Below are 20,291 nucleotides of genomic sequence, written 5' to 3' on the forward strand. Positions count from 1 at the left end.
ATATGATAAATATTTCTGAACAAACCTTGAATAAGTTTTATTTACTTGCTCTCTGAGGTATCCATTTAAAATCAATTATAGTATCTATTGTTATTTTTTTATTCTGGCTATCGCTTGATGGAGTGTTTAATATCACCTCTGTTTTCCCTTCCTTGAGATGAAAGTGAGGGCTAACAAGAAGGAAAAGTTATATTAGGCAGCAACACAGTTTGGAGGAGGATGGTTTCCATAAAATTTTCCATCATTGAAACTTATTTTTTCAGTCAACCCCTTAAAGCTGCTGCTGACCAATAATGTGTGCTTTTCCATATTAGGCACAGGTTCTGAGCTCCACACTAGAACTTAATACACTGGCAATAGCCATGTTGGCAGTATTAATGATGGCAGGAAATAGATCAGCAAAAACAGACAAACTACCAGGAATCTCTCGTGAAAAAGTATGAGTTCCAAAATAGAATATTCAAAAAAAAAAAAAAAAACACTTTCCCTTCTTTTAAACTTCTCCTTTCACTTCCCCCCAGTTGACGCTATGCAGCATCATTCAATACATATATTTCTTTATCACTGGACAATGGCAACAATTTTTTTAATGGGTGGATACTTTTTCATATGCTATCAAACATTCATCTCATGTAATTTCTTTCTGTCCCTGACATGAATAATCTTTATACAAACACTTTGGAAATATAGTTTTGTTGGCAATGAAAACATGTCTGTGTCTTCCTGGAATAGAAATACAGCTTGATTATTATTTTGCTGTATTACCCACTCAGATTATCACATAGTCTGCTAAAATCCTTCAACATATTCTCATTGTTTTCCTCATCTTAGCTTCTTAAGATTGTTAATGTTTCTGCTCTGTTTTTAATTTGAACATTTTGTAATTTAATGTTTTTTTCTGAATTCTAAAAGTTTCATAATCAACACTTGAATATAAACAAAATTGATTTCTAAAAGGATAATTGCAATAAGCATGAAAAAAGTTTAAAATACCTCTTCCCCAACCAGAAAATAAGCTGGCTAACAACGCGCATTTAACTGTCTGTTTGTTTCAACATGAGACAATTCTACAACTTTTTGTATAATTTCAAAGTGACTGCGAATGGCATTTGAATTATCTGGCATAAACAAGCAGCACTCAATTTTGATGCGAGCATATGTACCACCCTTAGAAGCAAGGGTGAAGTTAAGTGCCATTCTGTTCTTCAACACCACGGTGTGCATGGCAATCATTTCAACTGTAATCTGATTTATTGATTCAAAAGTAGCATAGCTTAATATTTGTAATAATTTAGACTGCTTTCTCAATTCCCATATTTATTTTACTGCCCCATAAGCAGGTACAGTCTATACTCCAGAAATAACACCATCACCAGTATCCATGTGTGCTAAACCATTAAAAGCAGTCTTTTTACAATATGATAAACCTAGGAAGCATTTATTTTTCAGTCTGGATTTCTAATTTCCTTTGCTTCCATTTTGTGATGAGCATTACAATTTTTTTCACTCGGTAATGTCTCTATATGTTGTATAGCTGGAACAACATGGCTTATATAACAACCAGAGATATGCTCAGTCTCCAAAAACATAGAAGAATTCATGTAATGCTGCCATTCCCAACCCTTCAGCCCCATATATTTTTGGGGTCTATATTATATGCTCAAAGAAACTTTTCTTCAAAGATATAATTATCGACACCTAAAGAGCAAGTGCTAAAAATATTCTGTTGGCTGTTATCAGGAATTTCCCTTTTCCCCAATGTAGAGCGATCTCAGACTTGGCATATTAGGTTGGGGGGGTGGGGGCACAGCTCCCCACATCAGGGGGTGTGTGGGGCAAAGCCCCCCACTTAATTAGGGTTTTGAAGTTTGTGCTTTTTGTGTACGGCCCCATGAATTTTTTCCTGAGGAACAAATGTGCAGACATGGCTGTTCGGGCTCTAGAGCATTCGCTCTTTAGATGTTGATGATTATATGTTCAAAGAAAAGTCTCTTTGAGCATATTATATAGACCCATATTTTTGAGTGAAATTGCAAGCAGTCTATCTGACAAAGTGTTTAAAAGTATGTCCTTTAACAGTTGCTTTTAAATGAAGTGGAACTACAGAAAAGGAGTGGATTATATTTAACTTTTCAACTTCTGGTTAAGAAAATAGTACAAAATACTTATCCAATTTCTGCATCAGTTGCTCGTATTGGAATTAATGGAATAATCCCATCATGTAAACTATGTATTTGTGTACCCCCAACAATCACTACAATTTATAGTCTTTGCATAAGTATATAAGGCAACAGCATAAGTATTAGATTTAGGATGCCAGTCTGGTGTTCTTTGTTCAATTTTAAACACGTTTATCTCTTATTTTTGTTAAACATTCATCTCTGATTAAAACAAAATGTTCATTGTTTACAGTTCTGATGGCTCTGTATTACCAGAAGCAAAGCAAAATGATAAGAACAAAAACAACTGTCCCAATAATGAGTCCATACAAATATTAAGCAGGTCAGGGTGAAGGGTTTTTTTGAAAAACTGCAAGCATGGATGAGAGTTAGTCCTTCTGTAGTCCATATAAAATTGATTTCCAAACAAACCCCATCCTGAAGTTTCTTCTGCCTGTGATTACACAAGTGACACTCAGTCACTTGATTCACCGCGTGGATCTTGGGCCAACTTCCAGTCATTGTCCACTAAACATTCTGTTGCTGAATCATTAATCCTCACTCCAACTGTTACACTGATGAAAATATTGTTGATATTGAAGAATGACTAAGTCTATCTCTAATCAGGATGACATTGCTGAATCACTGGATTTAACTTCTGGACACAAGCATAATGGTGTTGTTGAAGAATCACTCCAGACACAATGATTTCCCTGTTTTTTTCATCTGGTACAATTTATGATTAGTTCAGTAACTTTGAAAGGAGTGATGTTGGTGACATTTCATTGGCATTCATCACTTTCCTGACATGCAACACATGGATCCATTTGGGTTATCCTTCACATCTGATGGCAGTGGTTGTGATAAGTAAAACCAGGATAGTTCCTTTCCATCTCAGCTTTAATGAATGTCTTCTTGCAAAGGATCTGATGAAAATGCTATCTGCAAGACATGCTGTACAGCAAAAGCAGCCCATTTATGTGCTTCTAGAATTTTTTTATGTTGATGCTGCATAGCAGTAGGGAGATGCTTACAATAAAGAAAAACAGATTCATCAACATTTTATAACTTCAAATTCTAGGCAGAGGAGTGGCAGGCATTCTCATGTCTCTCCCCATGAGTTTTATTTTTATTTATTTATTTATTTAACATTTGTTGACCGGGAATGTCCGACTAGGTTCCACAGAGCCTGTTTTCAGTGGAGGCCCGGGGAGAAAATGCTCCAGATGCATGTCTTTGGAATGTGGGAGGAAACCGGAGTACCCAGAGGAAACCCACGCGAACACAGGGAGAACATGCAAACTCCACACAGAAGGCACCCCAGCCGAGAATCGAACTGGAGAACCTCTTGCTGTGAGGCAAAAATGTTAACCACTGCACCACTGTGCCGCCCAGTTTTATAGTACTGGTAAATGCAATTTGTATGCTAAATAAAGTTAAAAGCCTCTGGGCATTTAAGACCAGTTTCCTGACATTATTTTGCAAGTTAGACTTTCACTGTTTGGTTCATTCTTTCAACAATTCCTGAAGCTTTACTTATCTGTTATATCACTTGAGATGTGAAATGTATGCCTTGTACAGAGTGGCTACAAGGAACAGCAAATCTGGGTATTAGTTCCGTTTGGAGTCTTTCAGCTAAAATAATGTTTGCCACAAGGATAGACTTAAACCCATCCAGAAAAAAAAAAAAAACAATACTCAAAACATATTTAAACTTTTGTGTTTGTTGGAGTCTCAGTGTAGGCAGCAGAAGGGTCCCCATGACTTTTTCAAAGACTGTGTAGGGGGAGGAACACTTTTGGACACATTCTATTGTAAACAAGCAAGACAGCTATTTACAAAATGCTGTATGACCTCTCTGAAATGTGAGGGCATACCAATCATTCAGAATTTGTGTTATTAACGCATTTTTCCCCAAGTGAAAGGGTAAATAATTAGATTGAACCAACTGGGTTAGAAAAGTATGTGGGGCTACCAGTCTCCTACCAAGATGGCACCACAATAGATCCAGAGTGCAGCTGCAACCATCGTGTATCCATCTAAACCTTTCAGAGTCATAATACTATTCTTGAAAAGATAATTCCTGCAAAGAAACAGCTGCATTAGCTTATGTTGTTGCTGCAAAAATGAAGCCTGAACAGGCTAAGAAAATTCAGCTTGTCTGGCTGCCTTATCTGCAAAATAATTTCCTTTTGCAATTCGTGAATCAGCAGTCTTATGTGTGGCAGATTTAATCACTACATCCTCCTTTGGCATTAATACTACATTCAATAGTTCATAAACAAAAACATAATGCTTAACTGTCCCTGCTGATGCCAAATACCCCGGTTTCCTCCAAAGTGTCAAAAAATCATAAACTACCCCATAAGCATAGCGTGAATCTGTAGAAATTGTCACTGTTTTGCTAATTTAATGCTTCAATGAAAGCTATAAGTTCAGCAGCTTGAGCAGACAAATTTCTGTTTAATTGTCCCATCCAAAGAATTTTATTTTCAGTGCACACAGAAAAGGCACCTACTAATGTGCCATCTCTGTTTTGGACACAGGATCCATCAACGAAAGTAGTAATTCAGAGTTTGGTACTGGGACGTCTGTTAAATCAGATCTAGGAGGAAGACATAAAACACAGTAATCTGGTTCTCCTTCATCTTCTGTAGGAATTAAAGAAGCAGGGTTAAGAGGTGGATATCTCATCTATAAAGATGGGTTATTAAGTAAAGATGATTCATATTTCGATAATTGCGCAGCAGATAAATAGTGCATTCTGGTTTTCAGTAGCAGTTCTAGTACAGAATACATAACTGCCGCATCAGTCTCATGCTTTCTATTTTTACTAAGTGAGCTGTTGCGGCCAATACTCAAAAGCAGTGGGAGAGGGCTGCTCCTACAGCATCAATATTTGTAGTGAAATAAGCAATAGGTTTAAAACCATCATTTCTGTGTTGTACTAGTAATCCTAATGCTATTTTATTCCTTTCACAACAAAACAGGAAAAAACTTTTTTGAATAATCTGATAATCCAAGAGCAGAAGGGTTTGAAAGTAAAGTTTTTAATAGAACAAGAGCTTGTTTGTGATGTTCTTGCCAAGGCAGTGAGTCAGGGGTATCGTTCTTCAAAAATTCTAATAATGTTTTTACTACTACTGCATAATTTAAATCAATTGTCGGCAGTAAGGTGTCAGTCCCAGGGAAGCCCATAGCTGTTTGAATGTTGTGAGGCTTGTATAGCAGTAGTATGAGAGGGTAGAATTTGTCAAAAACCTTTTGAAAAAAGGTTTCATAAATATTGAACTTTTGATTTTCATAACTGTAATTTTCCCTGCAAGTCATCTACATACTGTATCAAAGTAGACCCACACAGGAATTCGGTTTTGTCTATTTTTTATTTCTCTAGAGAAAAAGTATGTGACTCTACATATCCTTGCGGTAATATTGACCATGTATATTGATGTCCTCTGTATGTAAATACAAACATATGTTATTTGAGTATATGAGGATAGAAAAGCCAGAATAAATATGTAGCAGTTTGCAGGATGGAACTTAATATTATGGCAGGAATAGGCACTACAGGAAAAAGTGGCACTTCTACCGCATTAACTGCTCATAAGTCTTGCACAAATCTGGAAGTGTTTTTTCTGGTTTCTTAATTGGTAATATAGGTGCATTACATGGGCTTCAAGTTGGGACAATTATTCCTTGGTGAAGCAATGCAGAAATTACAGGTTCAATTCCTTTCCCTCATTCCACTGACAATGGATGTTGAACTACCACAGGCAGATGCACATAAGGTTACAAAACTACTTTTACAGGTTGGACATCTTGTTTGCACCCTAACTCATTATCACAGCTAGTCCAAAACTGTGGAGGGACAGTCTCCAGCCCCTTCAGATTTGGGGACATCTAGCATCCATTCTGATGTCAGCACTGTAAAAAGCATCTTCGTCTTCAAGCACCTTTGTCTTCACATCAGATCAGTACACAGCCAAAGGAATGTTCATTTGGAATGTCAAGGAAAACATCACCTGGACATCTGCTAACTTCTCCTCTGTGTTGTCTGCCACATATTGCACATGGTTAACAATTTCATGACTATATAAACTGGGCCAATTTAAACAAACCTTTTTAATCTGTTCCTGAATTGGTGGTAAGCCTTCTACAAAAGCTGCTGACAACCAAATGACTGCCGCTTCTGTAGGATCTGGATGCCCAGAAAAGACTTTAAACATATCTGTCATGCATTGCAAATATGCATTAGTGGATTCATTCTCTTTTTGGCATAAATGGATGTGCTGGAGTTGAAGGGAGAGAATCTATGATAGCTTGAAAATCTACTGCAGTCCATGGGTGCACTACCCTTATGGTAGATTCGGCATTGCTGTACTGGGCTTTTAGAAGCCAGTATTGCATTAAAGAAAGATCAGGAGTGACTCATCATGCCCCCAACACTTTGCACCCAGGGCAGTTGCCCCTCTCATCCTGCCCTTGCTAAGCTACTGACATTTAATCAAAAGATGAAATGGCAAGTTGTTTTTGAAATTTGGTACTGTAAACTCATTTGTGGGATGGGTAGAGTAACTTGGGATATATCAGAGGAATTAGTAGGTTGATTATCAGGAATTCATTCCTTTACCTGCCCTCTGAGAAAGGGATGGCTGTCGGCCAGAATAATCATACGGTGGGGGGGGGGGGGGGCTGAAGGAATTGGAGAGCAATCTTCAGAAGAAAAATCTGATTGATTAATTATTTTTTTCTAACTGTTGTAAAGGATAGAGACACCAAGTATGAGGTTTTTCTTCTGCACATTTTTGTGATATATTTACTGTTCTATTTGCTGCCTGAAGCTGTCCTTTCAGTCTAGCTGAATTATATTTTAATCTCCTAAACATGCCTTTTCCGCTTCTTGACAGTCATTAAAAGCTGACCAACAAGAGGCAGGTACTTTATTTCCTTTCTGTTTCAACTTCTTTTTACGATTTTCTAAAATATCCTCATCTAAAGTTCCACCTCTGGGAAGTGCAATGCACTATCATTTTACTAAATAATTACAGCTATCTCTACCATATTTATTAAACGTGTCAATCTAGAGTCCCAAACGCTGGTTCTTTTAATACACCCACTTTTTAATGCAATAATGCAACTATGATAACAAAACAACTCTCATATGGGTAAGGGAACCTTTGTGTTCCTTATTTTCATATTTTTTTAATTAAGCATGACTTTTATGCATGTCAAGATACATTGTCCTTGTTATTTTATGATTAAACACTGCTCTTATTCAATCACAAAAACTTTATTTTAGTTACTTTAAATAATTAGCCCCCACTCCCATACAAATTTTCTGCTCTCATACAATTGCATGTATTACAGAAATTATTAGTAAAATCTTACCAACAGAGACCCACACAAATCAGAAATTTACCAGACAGAAAACTGTGGAGAATGCGCCCAGAAGTGAGTTTTTATACAGGAATCTATAAATGGTTCAAAAGTGCTGAGATTTCATGGCACCAGGTAAAAAAATAACTTCAGACAACATAGTTCAGCAGATAAGAATTTTTTTTTTTCTGAGGGCACTTGTATATGGAGATAAAGCAAAGTTCCATATTTCAAAAAACAAGAAACTTCATGCTTTTATATTATTTTTAACCCTAAATATAATAAATTCTATCTATTAAACTATAGTCACTGGCCAAGTAATACTGAACACCCTTGCATTATTTTTGCTAATAAAGAATATGCTGACCCTTTATCTGTGCTTTTCCATATTAGGCAGAGATTCCAGGATCCACTATAGAATTTTCTATACTGCTACTAGCCATGTTTGCAGTATTCATTTTCACAGGAAATAGATCATCAAAAATAAACTAAATCTACCAAAAATCCATCCAGAAAGAGAATGAATTCCAAAATAGAATATTCAATAAACATTTTCCTTCTTTTGCACTTCTCTGTTCATAAGAGTTCAAAGCCAGATAGGTGACTAAAGCAGTTGACCAGGACACAATGGCTGGGAGGGGGCCCACTTGACGAGGGACTGTCACATTAACTTTTTTTAATTACAAAAAAAATACTGTTTTTTTAAGGGCATTCTTATTTAAAAACCCATCCTGCTCTGTTCTTCCTTTCTGTGTAGACACACTCCTGGACTGATATATGTGTGTGTGTGTGTGTGTGTGTGTGTGTGTGTGTGTGTGTGTGTGTGTGTTTAGGAATATCAGGTGGTTACTTAAGTTGTACTTTAAGGGGAGTGGGGTGCTGCAGTCCTAAGTATGTCCTCCTCACTTTTTCTAATCTCTCAGACTATTTCTTTCATGATTTAATGCTTCATCTATCTTTGTGTCATCAGCAAGCAGGTTGATCCTGTTTGGTATTCCCTGATAAATTTCTGAGAGATACAATGAGAAAAGTACTGGACCCAGGACAAACCCCCCCCCCCCTATGTACCACTCCCCAACCTCCTCTCATTATTCTGGACACTGTCCCTTAAATCGCAACTGTAGATCAGTGAGTGTGTATGTACCTTCATGAAGCTATCCAAGGGCTTGCACTAGAGTATAAACACTGAGCACATGTGAGCCTGACTGCCACTTGGTACTTAGCTGTTGAAATGTGAACATGTATGTATGTAAGCTCTGTCTGTTAGTAATTCATTCATATTTAATGATGCTGCTATCCAGTCTGATGTGTTTCTTTGTATTAAAGCATCTAAATAAAACCCCAGCCTTGTTATAAGTACTAGAGATGAACGCGTGGCATGATATCAGAAGCAGCATGTCTAAAGGACATGGTACCAGAAGCAACATATCTAAAAGGGCCCGAAGTCAGAATTGGCATACTAAAGGGGAATGAAGTTTAAAATGGCTTGGCGAAAATGATTTAAGGCACTTATCCAGATGCTGGTGGAAAATACAGCAGAAGACCATCCACAAAATGTGCATACTTCATAAAACAGGTCAGAAATGAACTTCAGGTATTAAAACTTGTATTAATTAAATTTAAATTAATTGTATTAATTAAACTTGTATTAGTTAAAGGTATTAATACTGCCCAGTCGCTATTCTATCATCCCTATCCAAAATCCTAGAGACAGTGGTCCGTACTCAACTCATGAACTACCTTAACACCCACAATCTATTATCAATCATGCAACATGGATTTTCCCCCCATTATAGTACAACTACAGCCCTCATGTCTTTACTAAAACAGTCAACCAACTTAGAAATTCAGGGCAATTCGTGTCCGCCATATTTCTAGACCTGTCCAAAGCATTCGATATGGTAAACCACAACAAACTGATCAAAGTCCTCTCCTTCCTAAACCTTAATGCTTCCACTGTTACCTGGTTCCATAACTACCTATAAGATTGACAACAGGCTGTACTGTGGCAACATCACCTGTCCATTCTCCTCCCAGTCTCCCTAGGTGTCTGACAAGGCTCGATCTATTGTTCTTCCTCTTTACCAAACTCCACACCTCCACTCACCAAGCATATGTGACACAATATGCAGATGACTCTACCCTCATATGCTCTACCCCCACCATACAGGACCTCCATGCCATAACCCAGACCTAATTTCTATCAGTAGAATCTTGGCTTACCAATTCTCAACTCATTCTAAACCCAAATTACACCAAACTCCTCCTCTTCTACCCCTCAAGAACATCTACAACACTCCCAGTTTTCATCATAGAGTCCAAAAACAAAAGTATTATCACCCCTGTGATACATATCAAACTGCTAGGGGTCAAAATTGACAACAGTCTAAAATTTGATATCCACATAGATAAAAATTAGGCCTCTTTTACAGAAACAAGAATTTTAACCAGATCTACAAAGGCTACCATTGCCCGGACACACCTCCTGTCACCCCTACTCTACGCCTCCCCTATACTAGCCAGCCTATGCAAATCAGACCTTACTAAACTAGACTCATGTTACAATAAAATAGCCAAATTCACTACAAACTCCCCCTACAAAACACACCATTGCACAGCCCTTAGACAACTAAACTGGCTAGAACTTCCTCAGCTCCACCAATACAAGCAACTAACCTTCACCCATAAAACACTCTACGAATCAGATAAAACCCCAGCCCTTCAAGATCTCATACAACCATGCACCACCACTAGAACACTCCATTCCAGTGACAAACTCCTAGCTAAATCCACCAAAGCTAACAACTCAGCTGGAGAATCCTTATTCTCTAACATCATTCCTAAAATATGGAATAATCTAGCCACTTCCATCTGCCCCATAGTACAATTTTAAAAACTTCTATTTACTCACTTAGAAAAGTCCTGTCTTTGCTCTTGCTACCCACCTGACTAACTCTATATTTTCCATTTTTTATACACACCCTCTGACTTTCTTTAGATCTACACTTTACAGTACTATCCTATTATGCCTTCTTCCTTCCCTATATATACTTACTCTTTTACCGCAAATCATTTCAAGTCTTCCTCAAAAATATCATGCTGTGCTTTCTAATATATATGCTAGTCTTTTTGTATAATACCGTATACTCTTTGATGTACAAATTTTGTTAAAATTGCTAAGGTGTCATCTCTTTTGGTTATTTATATTTGCAATGTGTACTTTCATTGTTGACCTGTACTCTGTAATTTTCTTGTGGTATAATGTTTGTTTTTCATATTGTTGGAGCTTTTCTCCACGGGCCTCCACTGAAAATGGACCTGTGTCCAGTCAGACTTTCACGGTAAACAAATGTTAAATAAATAAATAAAAACTTGCTCAGCACTGTTTCTTTTTCAGATAATATGAAATAAGGCTTACAGAGCATTCTAAATAATTTTTTCATAGACAGATATGTACGATATTGATAAAATATTCAAATTACTACAGAAAATGTTTAAAATAAAGTCCAATTGCATAAAACAAATAAAATAAAGGGAAAAGACCACATTTTGCAAAGCATATGTATTTTAATATTAAGCAAAGATATCTGAGCTTTCAGAAGTGTATAAAGTGGTTGCATGTTTATTCAGTGTTACAGTAAAGTTGTATCACAAAGTACAGCCATTACAAGGCATATTTCTCAAAGTACAGCCATTACAGAGCATATTTCACAAAGTACAGTATTTTGAGGAATTTATTGTGCATTTGAATGTTGTTATAAGCTCACAGAACAGTTTTTCCATACATAATTATAATGGCCATATTTTCAGTGCAATTGTGCATACTTTGTGGACATGACAGATGAATTTCAAAAACCCAGTGTACTTGTGTTTGACAATAATATTGCTGAGAACTGGAGAGTGTTTGAGCAAGAGTACAACATTTTCATACAGACTACATTTTCTGATAAAGATGACCATACAAATGCATTCATTTGACTTAATTTAGCTGGGTCAGAAGCTATAGAAAGGGAAAGTTCATTTGTGTATGCACCTGCTATCTATGCTGGAGAGGGGGAAAACTGTCATATTGTTGTACAGGCTGAATCAAGGAAGGACCTAGAGTGCTTAAAATGTAAATATAGAGAAATGTGTAACCCTCAGACAAATGTTACAATGGAAAGGCACTTATTTTGCAGAAAGGATCAAAATCCTGGTGAAACTTTTGCAGCATAATAACTGACCCGAGAAATAAAATTAAAATGTGCAGATCTGGTGACCTAAGGGATGAGTTGATGAAACACATACTTGTGTGTGGCATAAAAGATGATGCTGTGAGAAAGATTTTGCTTTGTGACAGTGATTTAGCTTTGAATAAGACCATTGAGATTTGTCAGATATACAAGCTTACAGAAAAGCACACGAATATGCTTACAAATGAGAGCAGCTCTAGAAAGCACAGTGATGTTGATAGTATGCAGCACGTTATTAAAAGAAACAGACCCAAGCACATGGCAGCAATGGGGTTTCCCAAGGAATGCTGCAGGTCTCCCCAGAACTTTCCAGCAAATTCCAGACTTTGCACAGTCTCAGTGAAGCACAAGAGTCAGCACACTCAAAGCATGGCCCCCACCCACTTTCATTGCCTACTGTCGTAAGTGTTGTGGAAGTTATGAATCTAAAAGGGAAAAGTGTTTAGCTTTTGGTCAACAATGCCACAAATGTAATAAATGAAATAATTTCAAAAGCTTTTGTAGGTCAAAAGAATGTGGACACCCTTTTATTAAAAGAGAACATTTTAAGAAGCAAGTTGATCAGTTAAACTGTGACAAGCTTATTCTTTATGTTGATGGTGTGTTAGTGCTTCATGAATTGGTCAATACAGTAGATTTAAGGGCAAAGAATGAAGTATTTTGTACTGTTCAGATAAGTGGCAAACCCACAGAACACAAAGTTGACACAGGTTTTAAGTACAATGTTATGTCTGCAGAAACATTTGCTAGAGCATGTAAAGGTGAACGGCTTGATTTGGCAAGATGTGAAAAACTTGTTGTTTACGAAGGTGAAGAAATTCAAACCAAAGGCTCAGTAGTGCTTTCATTTCTTCTCCAGGAAGAAGCTATGACTTATTATTTTATGTGGTCAAAAGGCATGTCCAGTCATTATTAGGGCTCAGAGACTCTTTGAAAATGGGACTGCTTTAATTTAACAAGAAGTCCATCATGTTAGCTTAAAAGATCACTACTCTCATTTTGCCCAGAATATTATTTCTACCTATGCTGATCTTTTTGAAGACAAATTAGGCAAACTTCCAGTTGTGTACTCCATGAAGTTAGACCCAGAGGTCAGTCCAGTTATCAGACCAGCACGTAGAGTTCCAATAGTCATGCAGGATAGGGTCAAAGCCGAGTTAGATTAAATGGTATGACAAGGTGTAATTTGTCCAGTTGAAAATCCAACTGAGTGGGTATCTTCCATGGTGATAGCTGATAAGAAAAGCTTAAATGAGATCAGAATATGTATTGATCCACAAGATTTGAACAAAGCGCTAAAAGGCCTCATCATCCAATGCGCATAGTTGAAGAAGCCACAGCCTTGATGCCAAATGCCACTATTTTTTCTGTCTTAGATGCAAAGAGTTTGTTTTGGGCAAATTCAGCTTGACAAGAAATCATCATTAGTCACTACTTTTAATACTCCGTTTGGCAGGTACTGATTTTTGAGAATACCATTTGGGATAAATTCTGCTGGGCAAAATTAGAGTAGTAGTCTTTTAAGCTAGCATGATGGACTTCTTTGTTAAATGAAAGCAGTCCCATTTTCAAAGATTCTCTGAGCCATAATAATGACTGGATGTGCGATGGAGCAATTTTTTTTCTTGGTATCCTTGTGCTATCATAGTAGATGACATACTAATAGGAGGTCATGAAGAAGCCGAGCATGACAGAAACCTCAGGAAAGCTCTAGAAAGGGCACATAATGTGAATCTTAAGCTCAATGCACAGAAATGCAAATTCAGGCTTCAAGAGATTCCTTATGTTGGCCATTTATTCATGAATACAGGCCTACGACCAGACCCTTCAAAGCAAACAGCCATTCTCGAGATGCCAGCTCCAGACAATGTTCAAGCCCCGCAACATTTTCTTGGCATGGTCAACTACCTAGGCAAGTTCATTCCAGATTTGAGCCAACTTTCAGTGCCACTCAGAAAGCTGACACATAAAGATGTATCCTGGTCTTGGTTAGAGCAATACCAAAGAGCATTTGATGTCCTGAAACATAGAATTGCTAGTCCACCAATGCTCAGATACTATGATGTTCACAAACCAGTTAGACTTTCCTGTAATGCTTTGAAATTGGGTCTTGGTGCAGTCATTTTACAAAAGGATCAACCTATTGCCTATGCATTGAGAGTTTTTACCCAAGCTGAACAGCAGTATGCCCAGATAGAGAAAGAGATTTTGGCAATTGTAATTGCATGTTCGAAGTTCCATGATTATGTTTATGGTAGAGCTATCCAGATTGAAACAGATCACCAGCCATTCATCACAATCCTGAGTAAGCCAATGCATTCAGCTCCAGCCAGACTGCAAAGTATGATGCTGAGATTGCAAAAGTACCATTTCAATCTTGTCAACAAGAAAGGGCAAACTTCTTTATCTTGCTGATACATTATCCAGATCACCCAGAAATACCACTGAACAGAATGACAATCAAGGTACTCAAATGACTGATGATTTTGAAGTCATGGAAGGGAGAAATTTTTCCTCCACACATCTTGATGAGCTGAGAGATCACACAGCCACAAATCCAATTTTATGAAGGCTCAACCACTTTATCAATCAAGGATGGCCAGTAAAGCAATCTAGTTTACCTCAAGTACTGCAACCTTACTTTCCACACAGAGATGAGATTTTGTCTGACAAAGGTATCATAATGAAAGGTTTGAAAATAATTGTTCCAAAGTCCTTGCAAAAGAATGGTGAGAGACATAGTATTTTGGCCTTCTAAGTCACAAAACATTGAGAGAGCACTTTCTTCCTGTTCAGTGTGTAATAGTACTAAGCCTCATCAACAGAAAGAACCACTTCAGCCTAACCCAGATTCCGGAACTACCTTGGTCGACAGTAGCCACTGATATCTTCGAGCGGAATGATCAACAGTATTTGGTGTTTGTAGACTCTTACTCCAATTGGTTTGAGATTGACTTACTTCGTAACCTAGCATCTAGTACTGTCATTACTAAGATGAAACATCATTTTGCTGTTCATGGAAGCCTGCACAAAGTTATTTCTGACAATGGCACACAGTTTACAAGCCAACAGTTTAAAAGATTTGCAGAAGAATGGGACTTTACTCATGTCACAAGCAGTCCGGAGTACTCCAGTCAAATGGTTTGGCAGGACGCACAGTTCAAAGTGCAAAGCAATTACTTGAGCTGTCTAAATGAGACAACGAGTTGTGCACCACAGACTATCCCTGTTGCTAAATTTAGTCCCAGCTGTTATGTCACAAGATATGGTCGAATCTCTAAACCCTGTAGCAGATATCAAACAACTTGGATTTGAACATTGCATTTTGTTTCTAATGTACATAGCAATCATGCTTGTCTCTGATATTCTCTTGCATGAAGGACAATCTTTTTAAGAGGGAGGATGTAGATCAAAGAGCGTGCCTATGCTTTTAAGAAGCTATCCAAGGGCTTTCACTAGAGTATAAATACTGAGCACATGCAAGCCTGACTGCCATTTTGTAGTTAGCTGTTGAGATGTGCACAAGTATGCATGTAAGCTCTGTTTGTGAGTTAGTTCGTATTTAATGATGCTGCTATCCATCCTGATGTGTTTCTTTGTATTAAAGCATCTAAACAAAACCCCAAGCCTTCTTAGTATTTATGTTACAGACGAATGAGTGACAGCAACCCTTTGTGTTCCACCATTCAACCAAGTGGTTATCCATTTCATCAGTTTTGGTCTTAACCCTCCAAGCACTGCAGTTTTTCTACTAACCTCTAGTGTCAGACTAATCCAAAGGCCTCATTGAAGTTCAGGCAAGCATTTACTGGGTTATCCTATTGAGATCATTTGTAACTCAGCCATAAAACTACATCACATTTGACTGACATGTTCTGGAAACAAACCATGTTTTTTATTTTGGTACACTATCCTGGAGATTGGCATTCTCTAGCAATGATACATTTACCTACAGGATTCTCTCATTGTCTTTTCCTGTGACTCTTGGTAAGTTTGTAGGCCTGTAGTTCTTAAGATCCCCAGATTTTTTTCTTATCCTCCTTATACAAGGATGACACACATGCTATACTCCAGTCTGCTAGTACTTTTACAATATACAGTGACATTCATCAGGGGGTCCACCAGATTTCTGAAGACATCTCATTCTGCCTTGTACCTCTCTCCAAATATGGCATCTTGCCTTTGTTTTCATTTATGAAAATGGAATCAAGCATTCATTCAGTACCTCTGTTTTTTCCCAGTCTTCCTCCTATGTTTGCTCAATTTGGACATCTTGATCCCTCCATTTTTTTCTTTCTGTTTTTATACTTAAATAGTCCTTGCTTGCGCTCTTTGTCCTTTCTGCTAACACTGATTTAGCTTTTGCCTTTCTTGCTGTTACTATCATTGTTGCCCTTTTGGTAGACTCCTTGCACTCTCCTTCCTTCACCTCATCACCCCCTTCTTTTTCACCATTTGCTTACCTGACATTTTTATGCAGGTACATTTGTATTTTCGTTTTTGCCATTTTGTTTCCTCCTCACAACCTTGTCTATGGTCACTTATCTGACCCCAAATCTTATTTATGTGATAGATTTGCTTTAAATCTCTTTACTCATTCTTGACCACCTCTTCTAGTACAATACAATGTACTCTTCTAAAACCCCAGCCCATTATCTCATCTTTTAGTTTTATACCCCACCCCAAATAATAAACTACACACTGACATGGTCATCCAGTGACATCCTTTGCACTGATTAGGATGACATCTAGAAATTTCTCCTTTCTGATACAGTCCTGTACCTGCTGGCTGAACCCCTCACAGGTCAAGATCTCAATCAGCTCTTGCACCCCCTCTCTGCCCTGGGACTCAGTCTCACAGACTGCGCCTGGTAAGGTGAAATCCCCCCATGAGTATTACTCTATTCCTTTTTCTCCAATCTTTTATTCCCTTTTCCAGTTTCCCATGTTTCTCATTTGTTGTGTCCCTTTTCCCCATTCTTGACATAGTGTTCTTTATCCTCTCTGAGCTTACTTCTACAGTCCTCCTTTATACAGACATCATGTCCTTGTACATGTACAGACTGTCATGCTTGAACAACCAAAACAAAGGTACTACCATATTGCATGCCCTCTTGTCATTGACCCATGTTTCTATGATACCCTGCACGGCTTTCACACCCCTTGTGAATCACTGCTTGTAGCACAGCCATCCTCCTCTCTAGATTCCATGCATCGCAGACTAAGACTAACAAGCCATGGTCTGAGCCACCCTTGTTTGTTTCTCTACCATTTTATGCTAAGCTGGAGTTCGTCTCTTGCATAGCGCTGGTCTCTCAGTCTGACCTCACCCTATCCTTCTCCCATTCCTAAGCCCTTCTTATTTGTCCACTACCACAGACAGTCATACTTCCTAATCCTGCCTTTACCTATGTGCTGGATTCAAGTAACATTTATGAGACTGTTACCTCCAGCCCTGTCTCCTCGCATCATGTTACCTTGAAGCTGATTATAACTGAGAGGTGGTGTTGGACATTTATCTAAATACGGTTGTGACAGACCACCAGAAGGAAAGAAAAAAAAAAAAGCATTTTCTGTGCTTGTTTGTGGCATGTCCTTTTGGATGGTCTCACTCCCTCTAATTTCATTCTTTGCTCAGCTGGTCTTTGCTTTGGAAAACTGACATAAAACCTGAAATCACATAGACATTCTAAAGAATTATTTTTACAACTGTAATAACTTTTTTACTAATTCTTTACAATAGAAATGACTTTAATGGAAAAAGTGGGTAATCAACTTTAAGATATCCAAAAACATCACCTGTTATCCAGCCACTCCTCACATCATCCAATAATGCCTCCAAAACCGAAGGCATAATTCTGTGTACCTCCTCTAAGGTAATTAACTTATAAAATTTCTGATCACTTAACATACTCACCACTGATCTAACATACTGTGTAGTATCCATAACAACTATAAGGCCACCTTTATCTGCTGGCTTTATTGAAATAGTTGCATTAGACTGTAAACTCCTCAGAGCCTCTGTTTCACAATAGGTCAGATTAATGTTTTAGCATGTTACTCATAATGGCATTTAGAATAGCAATTTTGGAGTAAGATTTTGTTTTTATATTGGTAAGATGTTTAAAAGTTTTTATGCCTTTTTTTCCTCTGATCCCTGCCTTTTCCTCTAATTTACCCCTACTTTCTGAGTGCTGAAGGAAACCAGGGAAGGGCAGCAAGAGACAAGAACCACAACAACCATAGCTGCTATCCTGCAGGATGTTAAGAGTTTTCTGTTTCATAACCACTCGCCAGCAGCTTGACTTGCATTCTCACCAAATTGTGGGCCTGTTGTGCCATCCTCAGTGTGTGCATGTGCTTGCACATCCAGACACATACTAAATGTCTGCAATCATTGCCTGTTCACTGCTTGATAAAGCCCAGCATAACTCACGGCCCTTACACTGAATATTTTAGCACCTATCATCCACTGGGAGAGAGTACAGTAGTGGATATCCATTTCCACATCCCTGGGCTCCTCTGGGTCACTATATGATCTCAGGACATCAGGATTATAGTTGAGACATAATCTATCTCTACCACGGGGCCTGACAAGATTCACATGGTAGAACTTGCTAAGAATCTCTTTCTGCTGTGTGTTTTATAGGTTTAACTAAACATCTTGTCAGCTCTCCTATCATCATTCTTTAAAGGGAATGAAAGCACTAATCTTCCTACTGCCAACCTCACAGAACATACATTTTATGAAACTCTTATGCCCTGGCGCTGAACTTCAGTGTTACAAACAGCTGTGTACTAATGGGGTAGGGTTCAAGTGTATTTTGAAAGCCCCTATGTTATTAATAAGTGGCATATTGTGAAATATTTCATTGACCAGTAAGAGCTGAAACACAAGAAAGAAATTAGTTCACAAATAGAGTGAACATACAGCGCAACTAATGAGTTGTTTTGTTAAGTTTTTGTTACAATACTTATTTTTAATAATGGGTGCTTAAATGCCAAGTAAGATAATTGCTTTACCTTCTTGAAATGTGTATGAGATCCCTGTTTCTCAGGAAAAAGAGCTTTCATTTTCAAAACTTTTTTTTTGATAGTAGAGGATACATAAAGCAGTGCCATCTGTATCTTTGTTTATTGTATGGGCAATAACAATCTCTCAAAAGACAAGGAAAAAAGTCATATTTCTGAACTGCCCACTCATTCAAGATGAAGTTCCTTTTGATGTCATTTCATCGGTGAAAAGAAGAGAGAAATGGAAACAGAGAAAATATAGAAGTACATCGGCATGTAGTATATTTTTTTTATATTTTAAGGCCTTTGGATATTTCAAGGTCTAGTCACGTTCAAATGCATGGTCACTTATCTGACTTATAGCCTGTTAGAAAAAGAATCAAAACATGTGCATGTTTAGCTTTAAGCTTTTCTTTTCAGATAAAATACTGTACGAAAAATATTTTCCTGACACAGCTACAAGAATACTGTCCCACTGCATTTATTTTTGTAATATGAAATATGTAAATCTTTTCTTTCATTGATTACAGTAGTAGTAATACATGGATTTTACATGTTTCCTATTGCTGTACTCATACCACTAAAACCATTGTTTTAATCACTGTATTTTAAAATGGATGTGAAGTTAACTTCATCTCCTGGAATTTTCTGCCTTTCTCATCACTCATCATCTTCTTTTGGCTGTTCCCGTTAGGGGTCGCCACAGCGGATCATCTGTTTCCATTTCTGCCTGTCCTCTGCATCTTGCTCTGTCACACCAACCACCTGCATGTCCTGTTTCACCACATCCATAAACCTTATCTAGGCCTTCCTCTTTTCCTGTTAACTAGTAGCTTCATCCTTAGCATATTTTTCCCAATATACTCAGCATCCCTCCTCAGTACATGTCCAAACCAATGTAATCTTAACTCTCTGGCTTTGTCTCCAAACCTTCCAACCTGGGCTGACCCTCTAATATACTTATTCCTAATCCTGTCCACCCTCGTCACACCCAGTGCAACTCTTAACATCTTTAACTCTGCCACATCCAGCTCTAACACCTGCCTTTTTGTCAATGCCACTATCTCCAACCCATATAACATAGCTGGTCTCACTGCCCTCTTGTAAACCTTCCCTTTTACTCTTACTGGTACTCATCTGTCACAAATCACTCCTAAACTGATATTACTTAGAACATCACATTTATTTTAAAATATGTACCCCGTTATTCCATTTAGCTGTATGCACGATCATCCTTTTGTGATTCCCTAAGCAATCTTCTCAGCAGCCCACTACTTCCTGACTACAGATAAGTGATGATGGTACTGGTAAATCCAAAATCAGGAAACCTGTGTCCCAATTACATGACTAAGTAAACCGTCTGGGCTTCAGGCTGTTCCTGATCATCATTTTCCAGATTAGGTTTTACTTATTTCTCTTTAAAAATGAGCAGTAGAGTCAGTGGCAGATTAAGTGCCTTGGGACTATGTGGGTTTAACCATGGGCTTCCCAACAAATTTGCTTTTTTAGG

The sequence above is a fragment of the Protopterus annectens genome, chromosome 8.part0, assembly GCF_019279795.1.
Source record: "Protopterus annectens isolate FY-2018-M chromosome 8.part0, PAN1.0, whole genome shotgun sequence".
Lineage (NCBI taxonomy): Eukaryota > Metazoa > Chordata > Ceratodontiformes > Protopteridae > Protopterus > Protopterus annectens.